The 6621-nt window shown below is 38.8% G+C and overlaps 1 long non-coding RNA gene across 8 annotated transcripts in view; it reads left to right on the top strand.

Annotated features, from left to right (window-relative positions):
* Positions 1-4219: 4219 nt before the first annotated feature.
* LOC111093241 overlaps positions 4220-6621 on the top strand; it is a 110329-nt gene continuing 107927 nt past the window's right edge. For all 8 annotated transcript variants that reach the window (XR_005380907.1, XR_005380905.1, XR_005380906.1 and 5 more), the window contains exon 1: positions 4220-4394. This is a non-coding gene — a long non-coding RNA (uncharacterized LOC111093241). The remainder of the gene's footprint in view (positions 4395-6621) is intronic.

The raw sequence follows: 6621 nt of genomic DNA, 5'->3' as shown, positions 1-6621 counted from the left end.
TAAGTGAAGAAAATGCAAATTAATATGACCAGCAAAGGTAAGGAGTAAAGTGAAAATTATATAAAACCTAGTCAACACCTTGTATATATTTTAAGAATTACAGAGTAAGGCAAAGGGGATAAGCAAAAATTACGTTAGGTAATGGCATGGGAAGATCACAGATGGGTGAAGGTAATTAGATAATATAATTATTTCTCCTTAGATATAACAAATAAGGGGACAAACGGGTATGCCCTCTGGTAAATATTGATCTACATAGTTGATATAGAGAAACTATGGAAATCACATCATATTCGAAAACCATACATTAAAACCTCTAGACATTTATGAATTTTATTATTTATTTATTTATTTATTTATTTATTTATTTATTTTGAGTTTTATTTTTGAATACTGATGAAAGAATACCTGAGTCTAGAAAAGAGACAATTGAAAGAAATTAGCGTGTACCACATAATAATAAAATCGCCTAATTTTATCAGAATATAATTGTTTCCTGCTCTGGTCCTTGTGCTTTCCAAACAGTAGAAATTGGGGCCAAAAGAGAATTTCCAGGCAAGGCTTTTATTGAGGCTGATGCTCCAGCACAAAGGAGACAACATAAAAGACAGGCTGCTTCATGCTGGCTCTCAGAACAAAGGCCAGAAAGTGTTTTTAAAGAGGGTCAGTAAGGTGGGAAAGGAGTGGCATCCAAGCATGTAGGACAGGTAGAGAGAGAGGAAGTTGGGTGCACAGGCACAGTGGAAAGAATTTGCAATGTGTGTCTCATTTGCATGTTAAATTTCCACTGCTGGGCAGAATTTTTCGTATTCTAATGAGGGAAAGCGTCAGCAAAATGTCAGGCCTATGGTCCACCTTGGCCCAGACTGGTTGGTGTGGTCTTCGCCAATCTTTGTAGTTGAGTCCCTCCTTGGGTGAGCGTTCTGCTTCTGCATTCCTGCCAGATAAACTACTCAAGAGGCATTGGGTTTCGGCTCTCCAGGAATGCTGGGTTTTACAGTTGCAATTGAGGGGACCTCAATCCAGCCTCTACTTTTTCTCATATCAACAATGATATTTATTTAGTAAGAGAGAAGGAAGCTGCAAGCCAACACGTCGAGTTTTCTTTGATCTCAGGAGATAGCAAGCCCGGGATTCTGAACAGCCAGCGTTACGCATTCCCATCAAATGGATTTTAGATACTTATGGTCTAGACTGAGTGGCCACTAACTACGATGTGATTTCAGAAAAGTCACCTTTTATCTCTAGACCTTTCTTTCTTCCTTTGTAAAATGGGGGGATTCAGCTGTATTATCTCTGAGGTACTGGTTTAGCTTTGAAATATTGGCTTAAAATGCAATTTGAAAACTCTCTGATGCCCCTTAGTAGTAATGGGTATCAGGAAAAGGAGGCTTCCCACCCCCCCCCCACCCCCGCAACATGGATGGGGCATAAAATGAAAGGATGCAGGAATGGTAAAGATTTAGTTTCTGGATGGGGCCGAAGAAACGATCAGAAGGATGTGTAATGAGGCAAAATGCCAAACTTTTTTTTTTTTTAAACACTTCTTTTTTTTTTTAATTTTTATTTATTTATTTATTTATTTATTTATTTATTTATTTATTTATTTATTTATGATAGTCACAGAGAGAGAGAGGCAGAGACACAGGCAGAGGGAGAAGCAGGCTCCATGCACTGGGAGCCCGATGTGGGATTCGATCCTGGGTCTCCAGGATCGCGCCCTGGGCCAAAGGCAGGCACTAAACCTCTGCGCCACCCAGGGATCCCCAAACTTTGGTTTTTAAGGACTTTTTTTTTTTTTTTACATGGAATATGCTTATTGCTTATGCTCATTCCTAACCCAGCTCACTCAAGTCTTAGTTCCCAAGGTCTTATCCCAGTCCTGCTTCCTTAATTAAGCTTTTCATTACTTTGTACTATTTTTTTTTTTTTGTGGCTGCCTTATATTTTCATTGCTATATTATGTTTCGTGATAGTTTGTATATCTTCTCTCAAACTAGACTTAACATTTTTTGAGTATAGCACTGTTGATGTCAGGGTGGCTTCACAAGAAAACAAGGAGTATTCTGAACTCTTCTCTCAGGCATCGAGAATCTGTAAATGTAAATGTATCCCCTCCATCTGAATTTCCTTATTTATCTAAAACGGAGCCACTCACTGAAACCTTCACCTTGTTTTATTTATTTATTTATTTATTTATTTATTTATTTATTTATTTATTTATTTATTTTTTATTTATTTATTTATTCATTTATTCATTTATAAAAGATTTTATTTTATTTATTTATTCATGAGAGACAGAGAGGCAGAGACACAGGCAGAGGGAGAGGCAGGCTCCAGCAGGGGAGCCCGATGTGGGACTCAATCCTGGGACTCCAGGATCACGACCTGAGCTGAAGGCGGCACTAAACTGCTGAGCCACCCAGGCTGCCCTTCACTTTGTTTTAGAATGATTTTTATCCCCTTCAACATTCCCAGTAGGATGCAGACTCGTATTATTCTGAGTGTTTGTAGGATGCTATATGAAGCTGACACATTTGGTCAGACAGGTAGTCTAAGGGCCATCATAGTCTAGGTATCTTATTGCCACTGGGGCAGAATGAAAGAAAGTGTATTACTTTTACTAATTAATGCAAACCTTTCTCATTACTTTGCTTTAAATCATATGAACACAACGTAGGCAAGAAAATCCATTTGTTCATTCATCCAAAATACAACACTTTTTTTGTGTGTGCTAGTCATTCTGTTAGGCATCTGAGGAATATTCATTTGCAGCAGCCATGACCCTGACTTCAAGAAACTCCCTAGTAGTTAGGGTGCCTGGGTGGCTCAGTCCATTAAACATTTGACTCTTGATTTCAGCTCAGGTCATGATTTTGGGGTCTTGAGATCAAGCCCTGTGTGGGGCTCTGCATTCAAGCTTGGAGTCAGCTTGTCCCTTCTGTTCTCTCTGCTTTCTCTCTCTCTCTCTCTCTAAATAAGTAAATAAAATATTTAAAAAAGTAAAATAAAAGAAACTCCCTAGTGGTTAAAGAATGTAGATCCAGGGAAGGAATTTGTGCATTTCTGTAGAAGTTTCCAGTACAGAGGTTTCTGCAGAACAAGGATAATTTCCATCCTTGACTAGATGTAGCAGCACTTCTTATCACTGATGACACCCCAGGTAGGTTTACAAAGTGCTTCTGCTTAGTGACTGACATGTAGAGAGAGCAGAGCATTTGGGTATGCTTAGCAGTTCCCCATCCACTGTCGCAGATTTAATTTGAGTAGTAAAGAAAGAAATTTTCGGTAAAGTTAATCTGGTCTCAAGTTGCTGGGATCGCTTACATAGCATAATAAAATACATAGCACTTTTCAAACTCAGATTTTGCCAGTCAAATCCAATGACCGCATGTGTGTGATATGACTGATTTCTCTCTGGGCTAGTTTGCATCCTCCCTTTACGGTTTATTTTTTCACTTGGTGCATTAAACCCTTGGCCTTATAAAGTAACTATGGATTCTTTCTATTTTAAATCTGTTACTTTGAAGCTTTCCTGTAGTTTGGAAACTCTTTTAAGGTTCTTTTGGTTTAGCAGAAAAAGCAATGTATCTTATGTTTTATGGCCTTTCATACCTAATAACATGGTAATAATTCTTATAGTCACATTCATTTGACCCTTCCTTTCCTGTGAAATGTGTGATCCTCTTGTCTCTACCTTTCTCTCCTTCCCAACCTGTACCTCTTTTCCCCTTTTGAATTCTGCTTTATCCTTAAAGTTTTCCTAAATACTGTGGCAGGATGTAGGCAATAACGCTATCCCATGTACAGCATGGTAGCTTTGGGCATATCTCAAGTAGCATATCACCACAAAAAGAAAAGGCGGAAAGACTGTCTTGCCTACTAAACTTTGAGTATTTCCATTTATCTGTCCTTTACTGCCAGTGTCTGGATATTTGGTAGTTCTCACTTGTGGATGAAATCCATTTAGAAGATGTATTTAGAGGGACACAGCATAAGTCTCTGTAGAGGGTCTTCTCTAATATAACAATCAGATTTATTCATGTCTAGAGTTTTTTTCATAATAGCATTTCTTCTGGTAAGAATGTGAGCTTTCAATTGGTAGTTAAAAAAAAGGCAGAAAAGTACTTTTTATCCATCAGATTTTATTATTTAAAAAAATTTAATTTGTTTATTTTTTGGCTGCAAAAAGCTTTATTTTTTTTTTCTATTTGGTCCAACGCTTGAGAACGGGCTCCAAGATGGTTAAAGTGCTCCTTAATGGCTATAGGGAGAAGCTCAGGCACAAGTCCAGGCATCAGGGGGATGCCAGAGGGGCTAGTCAAAGGCCCCTACTCATGCTTGATGGTCATCCTTCAGAAGAGATCCTCGCCCAACCCAGCCAGCCTACAGAGGTTAGTCAGCTGGTCCCCCATTTTTCTAATGAGTTTTACCTGTTCCTCTAGGAAGTGGTTCACCAGGAAGTCACAGAGATGGGGGTATGTGAGGGCTGAACCCCAGGCATGCAAATCCCAAAGGGCCTGGTTCAGGTTCTCGAGAACCAGGGCAGCTTCCATGGCATACAGGGTTGTACATCACTCATCTTAGGAATGGCTTCTGCATGTCTTGGAAGAGGGTGTGGAGGCTGAGCTTTTGCATTTTCAAGAGCTAACGTGCTTCTCTTCAGCCAACTTGAGGAAAAAGGGCCCACACCATCCAGAACCACATCCTCATGGTAGAAATAGAAGCATGGAGAGAGGGAAGTGTAGGAGGCCTGCAGATACATGTGGGCCAGGCAGTTGATGGCAGCCTCCCGCTTGGTGGAATAATTCTGACAAATCTGGGAGCTCATGGCTGGTGGTAATAAGGAACTAAGCTCAAAATAGGGGATTGGCTGGTCCTAGAGGCAGAGAGTAGCCAAGAGGATGGCCCCAAAAAGGTTGTGACTGGAAAAAAGTTTGGAAGGTGGTCACAGGCTGGTAGAAGGGGTGTCCCTTGGTCTGTTCCCTCCAAACACTTTTGAAGAAGAGACAGATCCATGGAACAACCAAGTGCCTGCCTTTATGCATTGGATTTTGAAAGTGATACTGCTGTTGAGAATAAGAATAAATTAATATTTCATTTGATTTACATTTTTAAAAATCATTTTTATATCTTTTAAATTTGATATAATATTTTATTGACTTAAAAAGTACATTAAGCTGATTACTTCATTTTTGCAACTTAGTCAATGCACATAATACATTAAGAAAAAAAGTAGAATTTAATTAATTACCATTAGTAGCTTATTTCTGAATTTCAACTGGCTGACAACTCCTCATTGAACTGATTCACTTTTGCTATTTTGCAGAGGTACGGGCAAAACTAACAATCACAAATAGTGCCAAGTCCTGGGAATTCACCAGGGACTCCTATTTTTGAAGAATGTTACCTAAATCTTTATCTGGGGACATCACTAAATGTTGCCTAGCTAACTGAGTAGCTTGTCAAATATAATAAATAATACTTGATTTATTTTTATTAAAAAATTGCAGTTCATTTTTCAAAAATGAAAAGCTATCTTGGTATTAATTCGTTGCTAAGCATAGGACGGGGTGATTCCAAATTAGCATAAAGGCACTTCACTCAACATGTAGCCAACAGGAAAAAATTGGGGCTGTTCACATTTGATGAGAGGAGAGGCACAGTTTAAAGAGCCAAGTTCTTTGTTAACCTATATAATATTTAAAATCAACTAATGTTTTGATACATTGAGAAACTTCTGAAGTGCAAGTCAGAAAAACATGACAACATTTTTCCAGAGAAAAACTGAGTTGTATTTCAAATTTAATACTTTGTATGATCTCATAGTCCTGATTTTATATCCTGTGAACCTAGTAATTCATTTTATTTGTAATTAAGTTCAACTAGTACAGAGACTTCTGTAGGGAGAAGACAGTTATGTTGGGAACAACTTTGAAAATTTAATTTTTAATGTAAGAAGCCTAGTTTCTGTCCCTTGTATTTTGTATTTTTTCTTTCATTAGAAATATTTTCTCTACATTGTGAGAAATGTACATTATGCATTGGATTTTGAAAGTGGATGCACCAGTCAGGCCTGGTGGGCACTAATGAAGCCCTTGTAAGGCTTGGGGCTCCTGGTCAACGCTTCGTGCTTGGTCAGGCTCTGTGAGCAAGCAAGCCCCTTGCCAGGGCAGGCCCAGGTGTTCCAGAGCTGGACAGCAGAAGAATTCTTGTCCTCACTGGCTGGTGGGGCAGAACGCCCGGGAAGGGTCCCAGTCGGGCAGTCGGGGAGTAGCCCGGTGGTGTGGAGTTGATGGCATCATTGCAAATCCTCTCTTTCCCTGAAAAATTAAGACTGTGGAGTTTAAGGAAAAATTGTTGCTTGAATAAAAAAAAAAATCTGATTACAGGTATAGAAAAGGCACCCTGACAAAGAGTACTCAATTGATTTTGCTTGGTGATTATCTTGACCTATTTGTTCATACCGTCTAGTCCTATAAATAATAAAGATAGGAATTTTTCTTAATTTAAAGAAAACACCATATTGCTTACAAAACTTATTTATTCAGTAGAGATGTATGAATAAATATGAAAATCTAGTGCATAACGAACACCTCAGGCCTTTGGGCTAGGTCGAGA

Source organism: Canis lupus, chromosome 29 (genome assembly GCF_011100685.1).
Source record: "Canis lupus familiaris isolate Mischka breed German Shepherd chromosome 29, alternate assembly UU_Cfam_GSD_1.0, whole genome shotgun sequence".
Lineage (NCBI taxonomy): Eukaryota > Metazoa > Chordata > Mammalia > Carnivora > Canidae > Canis > Canis lupus.
Note: the sequence above shows the minus strand (reverse complement) of the source record. Positions and strands in the feature narration are given on the sequence as shown.